Here is a 20,435-nt window from a genome sequence, read left to right on the forward strand (position 1 = left end):
AGGTTTATGACGTTATTCGATAATGACGCTAGTGTCTTATAATCTAACAGTTAGGAAAGGAGGGATCAGATTTTCCCTTCAGCTAATTGAAGTCTTGTGCAATGGTTATAGACTCAGAGGCTCTAACTGCAGAATATCAAATCATTCTAATTGATACCACCTGAACAGGACAGATATATGATATTGTTCTATGATAGAAGCCCTCAGCTGAAATTGGAGATAGTACCAATAAAGAGGAATTTTCAGATAGAGTCTCCCCTGTAAGTTAGCAAGAAGAAGATATAAAATAAAACTTAAGTTAAATAGAAGATAAACATCTACCTTTCCAATTTTTACTGATAGTTGCTCAAATGACAAAGATCGTCATCAACTCTCGTTACTTCTTATAATTCTATAATTCTTTTGAGACTTATTTATGATTTTAAAAATTATGATTTACATCACTCAATCTTAAAATACAAACACGGGGTATAATGACAGTTGGAAGAGAGAACAAGCGAATTAATGACAAGGGAGTAGAAGAAATAATCTAACTACTGGAAGACTATGACGTTGGGGACTACTTAATGATATATGAATCGAAAAAAAAACCATACGAAAGTGACTTACTAATAATGGGTAAGTAATTTAGTATACTGTGACTTACATTAAATATTACCTTAAGATTTGTGTATGCCTCAACTACATAAGGTGCACTTGCTGCTGCTTTAATGGAACTATTCGGTGAGGATTCTAACTTTGTAGAAACTGAAACAAAAAAATCAAATTTTAGGCACAAAGTTTGGCAAGCTGAGAAGGATTATTTCAATATAGATTGGCTCAGTTTGAATCTAAATAATGGCCTTGAGCTTTACGATATGATTATCATGTTACTGGTTTTTCGGTCGTTGGCGATCAGGTTAAGTTGATTAAATAACCAATGCGCAAAAAAGCTTCTGGTAGGTAAGCTGTCATTTTTCAATATTGAGTTTATTGACATTTGACGTCAGATTAGTCATGCCCATAATTTTCATATGAAAGTATGACTGGTTTGACGAAATAACCCGATATAATTCATTAATATTCCATCTATGATAATAACCGACAACTGTTATTAAGCAAAATCTATACTGGGCAATAAAAAAAGGTTTCTACTTTAATTGCCAGTCTCTATGCCATTTGTCATTCTTGTCATCAAAAATTTTACGGACAATTCAATTGATATTTCCTTTTTTTAAGTATATTATTAAGCTTAGAGGTTTATGGTTATTTTATTTATGTATGACATGAATGGACTCATTTAACAAGTTACTGATATTTTAGTCATCGGCGACTTGGTTCCTTAAATAACGAACGTGCCGTAAAAGATCCTGAGAGGTAAGCGGTCATTTCTTAATATTAATGTCATGACATTTGACATAAGATCAGCCATAATCACAAATTTCATATCAAATTCAACAAAGTACGTCATTTATCATTTTCAACATGTTGGAGGAAAATTCAAATGGGTATTTTGTTCGATTGACCATATCCTTGACAGAATAGTTTACACTATTTTGGTTGTAATTTTTAATTATTTGTGAGATGAATGGACAAAAGAATGGTATTTTGGTTTCCTATCCCGCCTAAATGCATATTGCATGTTGGCTTTACACTCGCTGTAATTCTGAAAGTGCTAAAGAAATATTTTGCATGGTTTTCTTGTTATATCGAATTAAATTTAAAGCTGTAAAATCCTAAAAACTTACCCGATAAAATAAAAAATCGCTAAAGTCTTGAATATCCTGTATATAATATGTATTACAACGTTGACCTGATTTTGATATTCAGTATCTAAATTTCTATTATTTAAACCACCTGCATAATAAAATATTGACATGCTTTTATTTATCGTTACAACATTTTGCTTTAGGGCTACGGGTACTGCCCATAGAAAAAATAATATAGTACATTAATAGTACACGGATTTACAGAGAAAAAAATATCAAAATTTACCACATATATATCTTTTTACATGTATAATTTAAATGGTTTACTTTACCTCTTTTAATTCATCAAGAAATTAATATTATATATGATGACTTTAACTGCCTGGACGGAGGATCTCGTACGGATCCGTGGTATGGTGGCCAGCCGTATTGAAGGTCACCAACACCCAAAAGCTGACCAGACTGCAAAGACTGGTCTGCTTGGGAATTACTGGAGCTATGAGAACAACACCTGCGGCACCACTAAATATTCTTCTTGGGCTACCGGACCTCCCAGTCTGGATTGAGCGGCGTATAAGAGGATGAGAGATAGCGGAGGGTGGCGCAATGTTCACTTAGGACAAGGCCATATGACGATCACTGACATCCAGATGCACTAGAGAAATTGGCAAACTAAGGTTAAAGAAGGGGTTTCAAGTCGAAATCCCGACAAGGGAAAAATGGTCGACGAACTAAATTAAAGAGCCAAGTGGTTTCCAGGCCTGGTACACAGATGGATCATGGATGAAAAGCACCAATTCAGCCGGAGCCGGAGTGTACAGGATAAAAACGAACACAGGGGAATCCTTCCCGCTAGGGAAACACACCACAGTTTTCCAAGCGGATGTGTTTGCTATACTCGAAGTAGCGAACAAACGAGAGGCATTGGAAGGTAACGGAGGGATTTGCATCTACTCCGATAGTCAAGCTGCCCTCAAGGCGATTCAGAAACCCAGGGCCAGCTCAGCGCTAGTCCAGGAATGCAGACACGCATTGGAAAGGCTTGCAGCACACAAGGAAGTGAAACTGAAGTGGGTCCCAGGACACCAAGGTGTTGAGGGCAATGAGCGGGCCGATGAACTGGCAAGACAAGGTTCCGTTAACCCCTTCGTAGGCCCCGAACCTTATCTCGGTCTTAGCAAAAAACAAATCGCCCAGGCACTTAATAATTGGGCCTGGGAAAAAACAAGGAAGAATTGGAGAAGGACAGAAGGATGTAGACAGGCCAAGGAAATGATACCAGACCATGACGGCTCTAAAGCAAGGCGACTGCTAACAAAGATCCGACAAAGTATCAAAGACTTGGTGGGAATCCTGACCGGGCACAACAGTGTAAACAGGCAACTGCACCTTCTTGGTATAAGAAAAAGCCCACTCTGTCCGAATTGCGGTACAGTGGAGGAAACTTCATACCACATACTAGGTATCTGTGAAAGGTGGAGTCGCCTGAGAAGGAAAATTTTCGGAGCAACGACACTCCAGCGGGAAGATCTTAAAGATCTGGACTGGGACAACGTGCAAGTCTTTATTAAAAGAACGGGCCGACTCAGTGGAGACCGCGCTTTGGGAGTGGAGGCGTAGGGGTGGATGATTCTGGAGTTGGCGAAAAGGGACTGCTCAGGCCTACTTGCCGAGCTCTAGTTCCCCTACCCTTACTACTACTACTACTACTACTTAACTGCCTGGAAAAAATATTTGATTTCTTCTATACAACTTCCTTTTCCAAAAATATGTCTGGCTTTTGGAAAAAGTAATCATCTACAGAATAAAGAGGAAACAAAAATATTTTTTACAAACAGTTGACATTAACAGCCTGTGAAAGGAGCCCGTGAACGGAGTTTTTTGGGAAAAAGAAATAAATAATAATTTTTAACCTTAAGTAGAAGGCTTTAACTTAAGTTCTAAATACTTGACAAAAAAGAATTCTTCCAGGCAGTTAAATGCATTTTTTTCGAACAAAAATTAATTTACTGTAAAATTTTGCCTTAAATAATTAAAAAAATGATTTTTTAAAGGCAACGTTAACATACTTAAGTCGTTGGAGACTTTAACTCACGCTTTAACTACCTGTGATATGAAATATTCATTCCAGGCAGCTGAGGGCTATTTCTGAGAAAAAAATAGCTTCTAAAAAAAATCTTAAAGAATAACATTTTTTTTACAGGCAGTTGATATTAACAGCATTATGTAGGAAACGTAGGAACTCAAGATTTAACTGTATTTTAATTAAAAGATATACATATTGCGTACAAACACTTGTATCTTTTTAAATGCATAACTTAAATGGCTATGGTTTACTTTTTCTCTTCTAACTTAGTAAGTTATTAAATAGTACTATTCTGAGTATAGCAATTATGAATTATTGTATAAATACAATTTCTGAAAAAAAAGATTTCTTCCAGGTAGCTGAAAAAAGCCTTCGAGAATTATCTTTTTTTTCCGGCAGTTAATTTATTAGCCTGAAAACGAAGACTTTAACTGAATTGTAAACTGCCTGAAAAAATACAGATTTTTTTCAAGCAGTTAAACTCTAGAAGTTATAGAAAAAGGACCTTTATGGACCTAATGGAAAGACCTTATCTTAAGCTTTAACTGCCTAAAAATATTCATTTCTTCCAGGCAGTTGAGGTCCAGAAAAAAAGTTGACTTTGACTAAGTAATTTTAATCCAGTAGGGAACTAGTTTAGTCCCATTTTAACACGAATGTCAAGGAAATCGACATAAGAATTATTATAATTTTTACCGAAAACCAACACCAACCAAAAACATGTTCCACCACTTATATCCCTTTATATAAATTTTTATGCAATGTTGCTTTGTATGCAACTTGAATGTTTATGGGTGACTTTTTCTTTTTTAACATGAAGCATCAAATAAAATAATTTAATTAGGTAAATAATTAATAATTAATTGTATTCTATAGCATACAATGGAGAGGAATAAGATTAATGGCAAGGGTAAGGAGTCAGTACTTAGCAGGTCATCTAGCTATAAGGTCTGATGATGCTTTATTAGCGAAACATGTCACCTGATTAATTAAAAAGACATTTTGAGACTGAGACTTGGAGTTTTCATTTTTTCTCAAGGGTAAGGAGTGATATGAGTAAGTACTTTTACTGTTTATTTATCTTTAGTACGTTGCCTTTAAAAATATTTGATCTTATATAAATTCTTGAAGGTACTGAGGTACAAAAAATGAATTTTCATATAAAAATTAAATGTAAATTATTGATTTTTTGTGCAACTTGGCAAATAACTAAATAAAAGCCACTATTTATTATTAATCGACTCTGATCGATCTCTGAACCCAAAAGTCATTTCTTGACTTTACATTACCAACCAAAAATTGTTGCTATTATTTAAATTAATTGGCATTATCTTTACTATATAATAACAACATAATTAGTGTTCTTTATAAGCTATTTTAGACAATTGTTGTTTTTCTACTCTTCTTGCATAAACGAAATTGTTCATTGTTTAAAATTGTCACACATTCACATTGTTCTGCAAAAGTTTCGCTTATAAATGAAAGGCAGTCGTTTCTTAAGCGACGACTACATTAGGAAGTCCGAGGTTCTGGTTACTAAATAAATACAATAAGTGCAATAGAAAAGAGAAACCAGAAATCATCGTACCTCTGGGCAATAGACCAAACGAAGTTAATCGCGAAACTATATAATAGGTATATCTAGGTGTCCTATTAAGTTTGATTATCTTCTTTAGTTGATGAATTTATTAAAATAATAACGTGTTTTTTGCAGAAATATGTTAATGGGCCTTTTTACTGAAAAAATAATAATAGCATCATTTACGAGCGTTTATTTAGTTCTTTGTAATATTAGGAATTATAATTTATGTAGGTTATAAAGCAAATTTACTTGATATCTAGTTTAATAGTGCATAAGGTGTAATTAACATAGTTTACCCTAATAATATTCTTAAGCAAAAAAATCATTGTTTGTTTTTTTTTGTATTTAGACTCGTAATTAAAATAAACAACTGTCATTAAAACAAACTTGCTTTGGCAAAATGTTGCTTATTTTGGTTTAGTATTTTTTCCATAAAACTTCGTGTACGAAGTTTTGTGACCAAACAAGTAGTAATTACCAAAAAATTAAAATTGTTCGATTGAAGTCCAAATCCGCGGTCTTTTTATCCTTATTTTGGAATCGTACCTCATTATTTGAATTCCTGAATATGCATACATTGTTTCTGTTTTTAAATTAATTATTATTAATAATGTATTTATGATTTTTTAATTTAATAATAAAAGCCAATATTTAGTGTCTGAGGACGATCTTATTAAGCTCGAAAAATCGACACCCAAATAAAGAAGTTCTTATTTTATTTATACCGCAACCCGACAAACACTGGTTAATATAAAGTTTGTTTTTCAAAATGTTTAATGAAGAACAAATTTTTTTTTTTTAATATTTGATAAATAAATTACAAACATGTTATTAATTTTCTTAGTTTATTTATACATGTACGTAGTATTTATATTTACAGTATAATGATAGATCATGGTCTATAAGTATGTTTATTGTTTTCTTATTAGGTGCTAAAATATAATAATATGTAATATAATTCTAAGTAAAAAAGTATCTAGTATAATTTTCTAAAAAATAAGAAATTAAAGAAAAACAATTAAACTCTCTCTTACCCATCAAAACCCAACCGATATTTTCTTTTAGATTTTTTCTCAATTACTTTTAACATTATTATTTTTATTCAATTCAGATATTTGCAGTCCTTTTTTTTAAATATTTATATTATTTAGAATTATCCCTGTGTTTTTTTTTCTAAGTTTTTCTTTTGTGTGATATATTTTAATTCCGCTAGTAGTTATTAAATATTTTTTGTCCTATGTTTGTAAATGAACTTTGTTTTAGACATCCATGGGGAAACCGTTTTATTATGTGCAACACATCTTGTTTGGTAGTTATTTATAGGTTGAGTTGTTAATTTATTTTTTATTACGTAAATCAGTTATTCTTAGTATATTCTTTATAAGTTGCTTATAGGCTTTCCAAACGTTTTTTCTTTTAATTTAAAATAAATTAATTTCACACAACGATAATCGGTTTTAAAGCTGTGTACCGTTCCTGCGTCATAGCAACTATAGAATCTTATAAGAGAATAAAATTCATGGATCGGTGAACTAGAAATCATATTTTGCATGGTATTTTTTTCATTGGACCGTACAGTTTACTAGTATATAAGTGGTTGTTGAAAATTAAAAATGTAATAACACAAACTTTTATTTTTTCAGATGAATAAAATAAAAAATTAGGTTTTAAAAAAAAATCGTTTCTAGTATAAATACATATAAGTGTCACATGACGAAATTCGGTTTTAAAGCTGTGTACTGTTGCTGAGTCACAGCAACTCTAGAATCTCAGAGGAGAGCGAAATGCATGGCCAGTAGTATTTTTTTTATGGGACCTTTAAATTTGCTACTATATTAGTGGATATTGGAATTTGCAATAACATAAACGTTTAATTTTTTTAAACAAATAAAATACAAAAGTGAAATAGGTTATTCGTAAAAAAAAACGTTTTTACTATGAATACTTGGCAAATATTTTTTTACCAGGCCCCGTGACTCGTATACGTGTCACATGACGAAGTTCGGTTTTAAACCTGTGTACCCTTCTTGCGTCACAACAACTTTATTTCAATTTTTTATTGGACATTATAATTCTCTATCACTATCACTAGACATGGATTTTGTTACTTGACTAGTATTATATTAATGGGTATTGGAAATTAAAAATCTAATAACGCAAATGTTTGTTGTTTTAAATCAATAAAATAAAAAATTTAAATAGGTTATTCGTAAAAAAAAGTCTTCAGTCAAAAACTTTTATGAGTTGCTTCGATTTTAAAACACGCAACGTGAACACGTTTTGTTTTTGTGCTCTAACCTCAAAAATTAATATTGCCGCATCATGTTAGCATCCCAAATCAGCTTAGTAGGCCGCGTGTACCATATACGTGTCAGAAAAAAATATAAGTTTGTTTTTGTAAAAATTATTATAATTTTCTTTAGCCGAAGTTTTCCATTAACTATTAGTAAAAAGGGAGCGTAAAACCAAGAAAATAATTGTCGGCCCTAATTGCATGGCGGCAATTAACTTGTTAATAAATATTATTTTTCAAAATGACTTTATAATACTTTATAAAAGTATGAAATAAACAGAATTTATCATCCTGACTAAAAAAATATCTCTAAAGCTTCACTTGTAAAAAGCATATCTGTACCCTCGTATATATTCGAAAATTAAAATAGATATTAATGTAAAAAGTGGATAAAATGATTTTAATTCCATAGAAATTCTTTTACATTTGAGAAATATATTCTACTGCAATACAAAATTACACGTTATCAATCTGAGGAAATACTGATTTCTTACAGGTAGTTCAGTCTTCAAATAAAATTGGTTAGTGAAAAAATATTAAATTTTTCCCAAGCAGTTAAAAATTTATTGAAAAGGGTCTCTAGGAATTAAAAAATAGGCCGTTTTATTTAACACCCTTAAATAAAGATTTTATCTTAAGCTTACTGGAAGTAATGTCTATAATTGTCTGGAATTTCTTTCAGGCAGTTGCAAAGACCCAACACAAAGACTTTGGCTAAGTAATAAGTAGAAAACTGTGACACCATGTATAATTCTCTATAAAAAAAACTAATAACTTATTATATATTAACTGTCAACATTAATAACGTTTAATCTGAACCACTCTGTAAATAGTAAATTATGTTTTAATAAATGCGTAATTTGTGATTTAAAAGAAACATAATTTGTCAACCTTGGCGATAGAAGCTCCACTTTATAAAATAAACTACTTTTTTTCTTGCAGAAATCCTATTTGTGATATGCCCTCCTATATATTTGAAAACCAGTATAGATATTTCTGTGACAAGTGTGTAAAATGATCCATTTTTTTATTGTAGTGGCAATTGTTATAAGTAAACAAAGGAGGATTTTACACACGGGAAATATACAAAAAAAATCTGCAATCAAAAAAAATATTTAAAAATGCTAAAATAAGTTACGTTCTACTAGTGCCTGAAAAAAGTCAAGGAATTCAAATTCAAAACAGCCAATATTAGGCCAGTGAGATTACGATCCTTAGAAAAATATTACTTTGTTATGCATTTGCGTATATCTCAAATTTTATCCTTTTTAAGAAACTAAAAACGTAGTTTCGTTTCTTTACAGTAATAAAAATATTCTAAATAAATGCCTGAATGCACAATTATTTTTTAACAAGTAATAAAAAAATAACTCGAATATTTTAATGTAAAAAATATTTAATATTAATATTATAAAATTATATTTTCTTTTTCAACCCAAGCCAAAAAAACATTTTTTTTTTTATATCAACAGTTTTTTTTTATATCAGATCTTGTTTTATTACAATAATCCAAGCAAAACGTATAGGCTTGTCATTAAATGATAGTGAGCATGACCGCTATCGTATGTATTTTTTACAGCCTAAATCTTGTTTCACCAAATCAAGTCTTGCAATACAATTGCATCAATCTTCCTTGCAAAACCTTAACTAAGACATTTACCGAACCCCAACTACATAAACTAATCACAAACATCCTGCAGCTTACATTGATTACACTCAATTAAATCAGCAAATATTTCATCATCTCATCATCCATCAGCTTCCCTTGACTGCTTCCACATTCTCCTATTTTGCCTCCTGTATCCAATTTGTGTAGATCCGTTTAATATTATCGAACCAACTAGTTAATGGTCGTCCTCTGCTTCTATATGCGTCTTGTCTAGGCCTCCACTCTAATTACTCTGGTTCTTCTACGTAGCTCAGCGCTTTTGATGTGATCTCTGAGGGTCAATCCCAGCATTGACCTTTCCGTTGCACGCTGAGCCACTTTGATTTTTTGTACAATTTTTGTTAATTTGTTAAAGTCTGAGCACCATAAGTCAGGACAGCCAGAACACATCGGATGAAAACCTTTCTCTTAAGACTGATTGGTAAATCTGACTTTAATATGTGCCTTAAGTTGCGCCGCATTTATTTAAACACCCCAAAATTCAGTGCCTGCAATCAACAAGGCGTAAATCGTAGGCACTGCGCTTGGCGATATCATACTATCGTTGAATTGTTAAGCTCTACTATACTCACAATGTGTGTAGATAGACTAAGTACTGGATGTGATCTATCAGTTTATTAGCCATTTTGGGTGGATGACAAACTATAATATACTCCTATCAGATCATAAAGTCAATGGTCTCTATATGGGAATTATTAGATTCACGATATTTCATTCATATTACAAAATGGCAATAAAAAGAAGTATCGATGTTGCCGACATACTAGAATGAAAAATTAATATTCTTTCTTATTTCTATACATTCGTTTTTATTAATATCTTTATCTATCGAAGAATACAATAAATGTTTCGTTATCACTTTCTCTATAGGTTGCATATTGACTTGTAAGAAAAACTTTGCTATTTATGACAAACTTTTCCGATAAAGATCAAAGATCCACACCATTAGTTACCAGATCAATCTAACTACCATAATCAATAATAGAATAATAGGCAACATTGCCAAGGAACTATGTTAGTGATGATAACATATTAGAAATCATGATAAATGGGCATTAAAAGCCAAACAAGAAAAGTCATTTTTGCTCACTTAACACATTTCGTTTAATATTGGAGGGACAACGTGAACTCATTCAAATAACGCCTTTAGGCAGAAGGAGAAACAAGCTTATCATACTAATATTAATAATAATAATAACATTTATTAATCCACATAAACTGTACAGCACTGGAAAAATGAAGAAGTTTCTTCTAATGCTTCCAGCACTTCTTTTATTAATGTAGCACATCATTTAAAAGTGTTAATTTCAGTGAGAGCCTTACTGATTATTTTCCTATTGGAAATTTTAACATTCATTCAATGAAGAGAATTTTTGATGCAACACTCAATATTATTATTGCTGAAGTATAAAATATATCTGATTGTACCATCAAATCGATTATTGTTGTGGCTGGTGTTCAGCAATCTGTTCTTATCATTTATTCTCATCTTCTTATGATCTGCATAGGCATCCATTAGCATCGTTTTTTAGCTGCAGAAGTTTCTTAAGATACTTCTAACAATTCTTTCAAAAAGTGTAGCACATCACTTAGCAGAGCTGATTTTAGTGAGAGCCTTATTGATCATTTTCAGAATTACCAACATTCAATGAAGGCAATTTTTGATCGAACACTAAATATTTTTTAAGTGTAAAATACATCCGATTGTACCATCAAACCGATTATTGCTGTGGATGGTGTTCATCTATGTTTATCATCTGCATTAGCATTCAATAGCATCGTGTTTTAGCTGCAGAAGTAACCACAAATATTAATCTCTAATTTATGAAGTTATCCTTTAGACGGGAAAGCTTTAAATGCCCCGGAGTCAAAATTTGTTCAGACTGGTATAAAACCATAATAATGACCTCATTAAGAATGATTTTACAATAAAGGTCTGTTTAGAAAATTCGAAATAGAAGAGATAGGTGCATTTAACTGAATATTACATAAGGGGTCTTTGTAATGAAATTACATACTAGTCCAGCCAAATAAGTTTAGGTGCCCATATAGTAGAGAAGTTCTTCTACACTTGATGTTGTCTAAGACTGTGTTGTTTCGAACTTTGACTTTCTACTTCTTATTAGAATTTATCACAAGAAAAATTAATTAGTTCTGCTCTTAATCAGGAAAATACTATAGCAAAGTCAAAAATATTTGTAGTTTCGACAACTCGTTCAAATAAATTGACTATAGATAAATTAGTAAAATATGACTCAGGTCCATTCCTTATGAAATTATTTTTAAGAACCATGAAAATTAAATATCAATACTATATTAATAATTGCCACCATAATTCTTTAAATAATATGGCTGTCAACAGCAAAATGTATCACTTAAAAATGAACTGGTTGTAGGTACATTATTTTTGTGAAAGGGGATACAATAAAGCCAAGCCTTAAGCCATAGCCTGTATCGTCTATGAGAGTGTGGTTAAGATCACTGGCAGGTGTTCTACTTTCTATAACTATAGGAATCTCGGTCGATAATGAAAAATAGATAACATGTGTACCTGCATTTCTCTTCTTACTAAGATAACACAAGGCCACTAGTTACTTACAGAAATGGAAGCGAGAATCGGACGGTGGCATTTTAATGTGCTTAATTACTAGCAGAATTGCTTTTATGTTTGTCACTATGAAAATGTCGTGAAAACTAAATCGGATTTATCGATAAAATTTAATGATCTTCTAATTATTTTGATGCACTTTATTTGAAGCCCACATCTATCACTAATTACTACACTAAGGCAACTCGAGAATTTAGTTTGGAAGATACTAATATTTCTCCGATACCCTAGGAATATACGGTGAAAGTGGAATAAAATTAGATCTACATGGTGAATGTCTTTTAAAGATCTCTATACTTTATATGGTAACGATTTTAAGTCATATGTTTCTTATCATCGCTATCAACAAATTCTTTACAGGAAAATAATAGTACTTCAAGAATAATAACTCTTTATACTTGTGCAATATATCTTTACTTCAACTCATCCGTCATGGAACTTTTCATCAATTAAATCAATTTCTCAAGTAACTCCTGAAACAAATTTCTAAATACATAACTTTTATGATAGAACTTGATCGTCTTCACTCTTATAAATTAGGATAGTTCATCACCAGCAGAACTCCCTTTCTAAAGCCATTCTTTTGCTATTAGACTAGTTGCCATAGTTCAGATTCATAATAATATGATATCGTCTGCAAAATGGACTTAGGGAGTATCTACACCATTTAGACCCAGATACCATCTCTGTATTAACTCGTTTGTAACTGAAGATGACTGTAATATAGAGGTAATCTAGAGAATGGATTCACCCATTTACTACAAAATAAAGCGGACAACCAGCCCAACATTACCTAGAGATACATGAATAGCAAGATTGAGGTAAAGAGGTTTACAGAGTCACTTCCTGTTATCAATATACTGGACTGTCTTAGTACATTAAAGTACATTAAAGAATTATTATTTTCAGTCTTTTGTTACATCCTGTTCTAGCTTTTAGATATGCCTACCCCATACAACCTCTATTTTATTTTTTTGTTGTCTTTGAAAACCGTATCCTCTCCTTTCTTTCCTACACATAAACCGTTACGCCTCATGTTCCTTGACCAAGTGCATTGCCTTATTCTATAAGTCGTTTTTATCATCAACGCCAATCAGAACACACAATTTTACCTGGTTATAAATGTAGAATAACTCTCACATAAACTGCCTCTATATCAAAGTTTCATTGTCTGTTACCTTCAGTCACCCTTTCAGTTCATCATCAGGTAAATATACCGTACTAGCATGAATGGGATCTACAAGTCTTAGTAGACCCAATATACCACTGTCTTAAGTTTGTGGACCTAGAAATAGTAGTCACAAATACAAATGATGACAAAGATAGTTGGTAGATGGTGGAATGAAGAAGGTCCCTTTTTTATTCCATTAAAAACCACCATCATTCCTTAAACAAAAAAACTCTGGTAAGATTAATTACCTAGAAGTCATATTTGAATGTTGCTCGTATTGCAAAGAGAGATGAACAGGAGTAGAAGCATAAAGAATTTAAAGGACTAAAAGAATAGATAGACTATAGAGTCAGCAATCTACATACTGACTAGACTAGCTAATACAGACTACCTTAATACAGACTAGCTGCATTAAGGAACAAAATTCATCTTACTTATTAAGTATTTAAATTGAAAGAAGACATATATTAATCAAAACCCGGTACTTTACCATTAAACTCTAGTATTAGTTCCGTTTACTACTAGTGGCTGTTAACATCAATTATAACATTTTCAAACAATGTTTGTTTTTAATCAAAAACCCCAATTTTCTCCTCTTGCAATTAGTGACCCTCTTCTATGCCATTATGCATTCATGCATTGCTCTGCTGTCTTTTTTGCGCACTTGTAGCTAACCGGTTCTCGTTCTCTTTTACAATGTGTGTTTTATTTATTTAACGTGCTAATCATAGTCGTTCTCATTCACTTCAAATGTAAGTGATTAACATTAACCGGCTTATTACGAGCGCGTGAATTACTGTTTTAATAAATTAGGTTTTTGTGCATAAAATTCTGTTTTTTTTTTCAAATTAGGATCTGGCAAACCAGTTGCCAAGTGATCAAAGGATTGACAAGACTTATATCAAAGCGGCCCCATTAAATAAGTAATTTTTGGTTAAGGTGATAATGTGTAGTAATCCAGATGCAGAACGATCACAGCAACTCAAGCTGAACTCTTAATAAATCAATATGACTTAAATGATTCAATAAAAGAAAAGTAGAAGTGCTTTAGGTGGCATTTGGAGAAGAATCCTTCCTATGATTGAAAATCCACTTAGGACTTCATCATTAACAACTAATTCAATTTTTATTTTAAATTGTTTAAATAGTATTAGAAGTATCAATCTGACTGTTTAGTAAATAATATCTGCTCATTAATAACATTTAACTGCAATATCTTCTGCGTTCAAAAGTTCGAGACCCAACAATTTACTGAGAGTCAACAGTTTAGGCTGAACTTTTAACAAGTTAATATATGATATTCAGTATTGACATTTAGGGAATCAGGTAACGGAAGCTTGTTTGAAATATGGTTTAATAAGGAAAGTAAAGGTGCTGGAGGCATGTGGTGAAAAATCCTTACAATGATGGAGGAAATTAAGCCAAGTATGTGTGACTAAGTATATATAATATATAAGTTATATAAATTATTTATACTATATATAATATATAAATTATTTATACTATATAAGTATATATAGTATAAATAAGTAAGACTAAGTATATATGACAACTCAGATTTTCATCATTAACATCAAATTTAAATTAAGATTATGGGAATTTTGAATGAACCAAGGCGATCAAAGAAATACTAAACTGAACTAAAAGCCATGTGACTCCTAAATTAATGAAACTAGCTCAAAAAGTTTATGATCATCTGCAAATAAACTGCTCAGAATCCATCTTGTTGTCAATTAGTTTTATATATGTATAAAAAATTGACAATTGCCTAGCCTTGCAATCTTGAGAAATTGATGAAAAGTGATCAAAGTATACTCTTTTAAGGTTTTTATCATTTTTATCAAATCCAATTGAAGCTTGTGTAAATACTTTTTCTTAAACTTAAATCTGTTTTACTAGCAAACTTTTCCAATGGTCTTTTAATTTTAAGAAAAGTGACAAAAACATTACAGCTGAGAAACCACATTTCTATTCTCTTGACGTTTTCTCCTAATAACATCAAATGCCGCTAAAGGGGACATGAATCTTTAATAGATAACGCTGATTTAAAAAAGAGCATAATGATTAGCAAGCTAGTTTTATGACCAATTAAATATATTTTCCATTAGATATAGTTATGAAATTAAATCAAACACACACTTTATAAAATGTAAAGAGAATATAAATATATGTAGGTTGGTAAACTTGGCTGATTTCTGAACTTAATAGAACATAAAATAGAAGCATTAATTGAAAGCTGTAATAACGAATTATTAAAGAATTAACGTGAGATACACGGACTTGAAATTATAATTCGTAATTATTGCGGAAAAAAAAGTGTGCCTGTGACACACATTCGCTCATTGACGATGCAAAGATATTTGCCAACATTTTCGGTGTCGGAAAAAGTATTATTAACAAATGACTGTATTTTGAAGATTACTGCTTTGAATTAACTAATTTCTCTTTTAGTTGGCAGACATATGGTGAAAGTTCATAATTTTTGATAATGGTTTTTATCGTTCATATCGGGTAATTGAAAAGTCATTCAGACATTCGTATTGGCATCTAAAGATTTAATATAACTTTCTGTTATTACAGTTACATTCAGTATCGGCTTAACAAAATTATTCTTTCTTCGCTAATGTAATTAGAATTATCAAGGAATTGTCAAAATATTGGCAACGTCGTATCGTTTAATAATCATTTGTCAAAGCTTTTCAGCGATTATAGCAACGATGTTGCCAAATGTTAACAAAAACAATTATTTGATGTTAATTGGATATTGAATTGGTGAGGCTTATCTATAAACCAAAGCGTCCACGCAAATTTAATAGTTTCTACCATAAAATAGTAAGCGCCGACAGAATTATTACCGAAAAGCGCTTGATTTAGGGGTATTTTTCGAGATATAATCGATGAATCGGTCTAATTTGAAAATAGTGCTGTTTTTTTAGATAACCTCTAACAAAAGGAATTATAGTTCTGTATAAATTTTAGGCCAAGTCTGGCGAATTGCTTGCTCCTAAATGAAGCGAAAGTAAACCTAACCACGAGCATCCGCGAACTATTCGCGATTCGTCACTAGTCGCTAATGTTTGTCGAACAAAAATGAGTATACAGGTTTTGCTTTAGCTTCGCTATACGTACAAGGTTTTTTGTAACATCTTTGTATTTTAAAGCCAGTCTTTGGCTTCACCTTAAATCTATCTATAATTGTTATCTTGGTTTAACGTGAAGTTGTAAGCAAATCAAAAGTTAAACACAAATTAAACCTGTTGAACTAAATAGGGTTTAAACTAATTGCGAGCCTAAATTCGAGCGTGAGCATGTGCGAAATACTCGTTGTTGTTTGTCGAACAAAAATGGGTATGCAGGTTCTGTTTTGGCTTTGCTGTACGTTCTATGGTTTTTATAAAACCTTTGTAGCTTAAAACAAGTTTTTGCCTTGTCTAACCGTTTCCTTGGTTTGACGTGGAGTTGTAAGTCTGCTCAGTAAATCAAAGGTTAAACACAAATTAAACCTGTTGAACTAAATGTGGTTTAAACTAATTGCGAGCCTAAACTCGAGCGTTCGCGAAATACTCGTTGTTATTTGTCGAACAAAAATGGGTATGCAGGTTCTGTTTCGGCTTTGCTTTTTTTTTCTATGGTTTTTATAACACCTTTGTAGTTTAAAACAAGTTTTTGCCATGTCTAACCGTTTTCTTGGTTTGGCGTGGAGTTGTAAGGCTGCTCAGCAAATCAAAGATTGAACACAAATTAAACCGGTTGATCTAAATGCCTAATGAACTGCTCGCGAGCCTACATGAATTGAATTTACTTGAGCCACGAGCATTCTCAAACTGCTGGCGATTCGCAACTTGCCGCTGTTGTTTGTCAAACAAAAATGAGTATACAGGTTCTGTTTTGGCTTCGCTATAAGTTCAATCGTTTTTATAACACCTTTGTAGTATAAAACAAGTTTTTGCTTTGTCAAACCGGTTTTTTATCTCGAGCCTAAATAGATTGAACATACATAGAACCGCAAGCGTACGTGAACTAGTCGGGATTCGCTACTAGTCGCTTTTATTTGTCGAACAAAAATAGCTATGCAGGTTTTTTTTGCTTCGCTATAAGTTTAATGGTTTTAATAACACCTTTGTAGTTTAAAGCCAGTTTTTGCCTTGACATTAATCTGGTTTATAACCGTTTTCTTGGTTTGACGTAAAGTTGTGAGGCTGCTCAGCAAACAAAAGATTTAACAGAATCTTCGCGAGAATATTAAAATTCAGTTTTAAATAGAGATTAAAATAAAGAGTTTTCGTTAGTGGTAAAACTGTGACTGTCATAGCAAAGGTTCCAACCATAGGACTCCAAATAAAACCGGTTTAACTTAACGCCTTACAAAACTGATCCCGAGCCTAAATGGATTAAACATGCATGCAGAACCGCGAGCGCACGCGAACTATTCGCGATTCGCCACTAGTCGCTGTTTGTCAAACAAAAATCGCTATGTAGGTTACATCAAAGAAAAAGTTTACAACTGACGAAGTCTCTTATTATGTAGGTTCTGTTTAGAATATAAGTTTAATGGTTTTTATAACAATTTCGTAGTTTAAGGCAAGTCTTTGTCTTAACTTTAATTCGACCTATAATCGTTTTTTTAGATTTGGTATGGCGGTTCAATTGAATATCTTACGAACTGCTCGCGAGCCTAAATGGGTCAAATATACTTGAACCACGAGCATTCGCGAACTGCTCGTGGTTCGCCAAGAGTTGCTTGATGAACAAAATAGACTTTACAGAGAGAGTTAGTGATATTCACAAACATATTATGTATGAGTTATTATGGAATATTTCAACAAGGTTTCTTCGACAAGTTAATATGCCTTAAATTCATTGAAGAAATACACGTAAAAATAATTAAAACCAATACGTTTTATATGCTCTATTATTAGCACCTTCAAAAGCTTTTAACACCTATAGGACAAATAAATACCAGTAGAGTATAAAATATGTGTTCCATATATTTGACAATTAAACTAAGATGTTCAGTGTATTGTGAGTGCGCATGTCAAAAAAGAGGATCATGGATACATGTGTTGAGTTAGTTATTAATGTCAACACCACTTGCACCCGATCTTTAATTAACCAACTTAATGACTCACTGCGAAAGGAAAATGAGTCTGAGACAAGTGGAATTTAAACCATGATTCCAGACAAGTATTACTTGTTTTGGACTAACGCCGGTTAGAGGTTATTCATTTTTTGATTTTGTATTACTGAAATGATTAGAGCGGAGGTGACAGTTCAAAGCAAAAATAATAGAGCAACCACTGATAGTTGTCAACACTGTAAAACTTTGATAGCTGAAAACAGTTTTCAGAAGACACACGATATCCAAAATCCTTTTCGCAATTCACATAAACATATAGCAAACACGGTTGATTAGGTGTAGATTTAGTGCTAACTTGAATATTTTTTTCCCATTTAAATTAGTCCCTACATCAGTAATTTCTTGAAAGAAAATGGTAATTTCCTAGCTGGTGCGCAAACTATCTAAATCTTGTTCGCACGCAGACTATCGTTGATCAGTCAAGTTCAAACGAAACGATTTGCGCATGCTTAGGTATCGTGCATTTTAATTATAAGACTAATAGTTGGCAGTAATAGAAATGACAAGTTTAGTCAATTACTTAACGTTATAAAAATTATTATTTTTACTGGTATGCCTTGATGGACGAGACACGAAGACAAGACTGTAAAATGTGCCGACGCCAATCTGAGGCAAATTTAAAAAAAAAGTCGTTAAGGCAGGTCTCTTTTAGATTCCGTAAGGTGTGTCGTAAATCCGTGAAGTACAACACCCAATTAAATCCGAATCATAGTAAACTTTCACTTGTTGGCATTTTTAATACTTTCTATAAATATTCTCATTTATTATTTGCTGTTTCTAAACATTTGCACAGATTTTCTTTTTTTGTAATTAAAATTAATAAAGTCAGCCAAAGTAGCAATTTAACAGTTTTTATTAACACTTATTCATTTGTAAGTTCTTCTTAAAAAAATTCAATTTGATTGTTCTTGAACCTATATCACGACACTTCCTTTTTGCCACCGACTGCAAACCCAAGTTCCTACCTCAGTTTTTGACCAAGATAAAGCCCATCCTCCATTACTCCAACTTAGAATTAGGAAAACTTTATGAAGGAATCTCTTTCCTAACTTTATTTCAAATATCGGTCTCAAAAAGGTTTATAACTTGCAGTTAGAGGTCGCTCAAATTATGAGTTATTACTAATTTATGTCCTAGTCGAATATTTCTTGAAAATATTACAAATAAAAATAAGGAGATGACAGATACCTAGTTGCTCCTTGGCAACGTTGCACTGCTGTTTAATTTGGTACCAATGGTGTAGAATTTTGATCAATTCTATGGCAAAGCATAATCTACGTTTGCGATGTTTACACGACAGAATAATAAAACCCTTTAAGATTTGTTTACAATAATCACGGACCAAAACATAATTTCCTAGTCCACTGTCTTGCATTAGTTTATAACAAAAACTTATATGCAAATTTTTAAGTTTCAGACTAAAAGACAATTTTGAAAAACCTGTTAAAGTTAAAATCTCCCAAAGTAGTAGAAAATTTAGGCGTCCTTAAATTTATGTAAAACTATGTTGCGTTAAAAAAATTAATTTTAATAATACTTTGACAAATGTTCCTAAAATGGGCATAAAAGCATATATCAATTAGATTAAAGACACATAAGACACATTTACTTAAACCAAAAAATAATTAAATCTAAAAATTATTTTATTTTTATTGTGTTTCAATTATGCACCAAATAAAAATCTTATTACGGTTCTGCTGGTTGCGCACGCCCTACTCTTGCCAACTATTGTCGGCTCGTTTGTTACAAATCACAAGGTGGCAGAACCGTACTTCAGAACTTATCAAATATAACTTCTTGGTATTGGCACACCTGGTATAATAAAAGTAAACGAATTCCTAACAATTTAATTTAAGAAAACTTACTTTTAATTAAACCTCCTTTAATTAACGCGCAACTTAAAATTCAAGATATGCCATAAGCGAGAAAATTGAAGATAAAAAAAGATGGAAAGGTGGTTTGCTTCAGGCGCATTACCGAGAGAGGTGCTGATCCGATACTAACGATAATAATTTATAATGGAAGTAGTATTATTGTTCATATATATATGTTGCAATCCGCACACGCACCACACCGCACCGTGCCGCAGTAGTTAGTAGTCCATTGACACACTGGCTTGCTTTCAATCTACTGTGTGCTCAATAATATCATACACAGCAAGTAGCAATTGCAGTTTCACTCAGTCTATCTTAATTTCTCTG

The 20,435-nt window shown here is 32.1% G+C and overlaps 1 protein-coding gene across 2 annotated transcripts in view; it reads right to left on the bottom strand.

Annotated features, from left to right (window-relative positions):
* LOC126748297 (uncharacterized) overlaps positions 1-20,435 on the bottom strand; it is a 42,496-nt gene that overhangs the window by 16,878 nt on the left and 5,183 nt on the right. The window contains exon 2 of one of the 2 annotated variants that reach the window (XM_050457425.1): positions 647-747. The gene's annotated coding sequence lies outside the window, so the exon portion shown is untranslated. The remainder of the gene's footprint in view (positions 1-646; positions 748-20,435) is intronic. The other variant, XM_050457424.1, reaches the window with a different exon arrangement.

Source organism: Anthonomus grandis, chromosome 22 (genome assembly GCF_022605725.1).
Source record: "Anthonomus grandis grandis chromosome 22, icAntGran1.3, whole genome shotgun sequence".
In the NCBI taxonomy this organism is placed as follows: domain Eukaryota; kingdom Metazoa; phylum Arthropoda; class Insecta; order Coleoptera; family Curculionidae; genus Anthonomus; species Anthonomus grandis.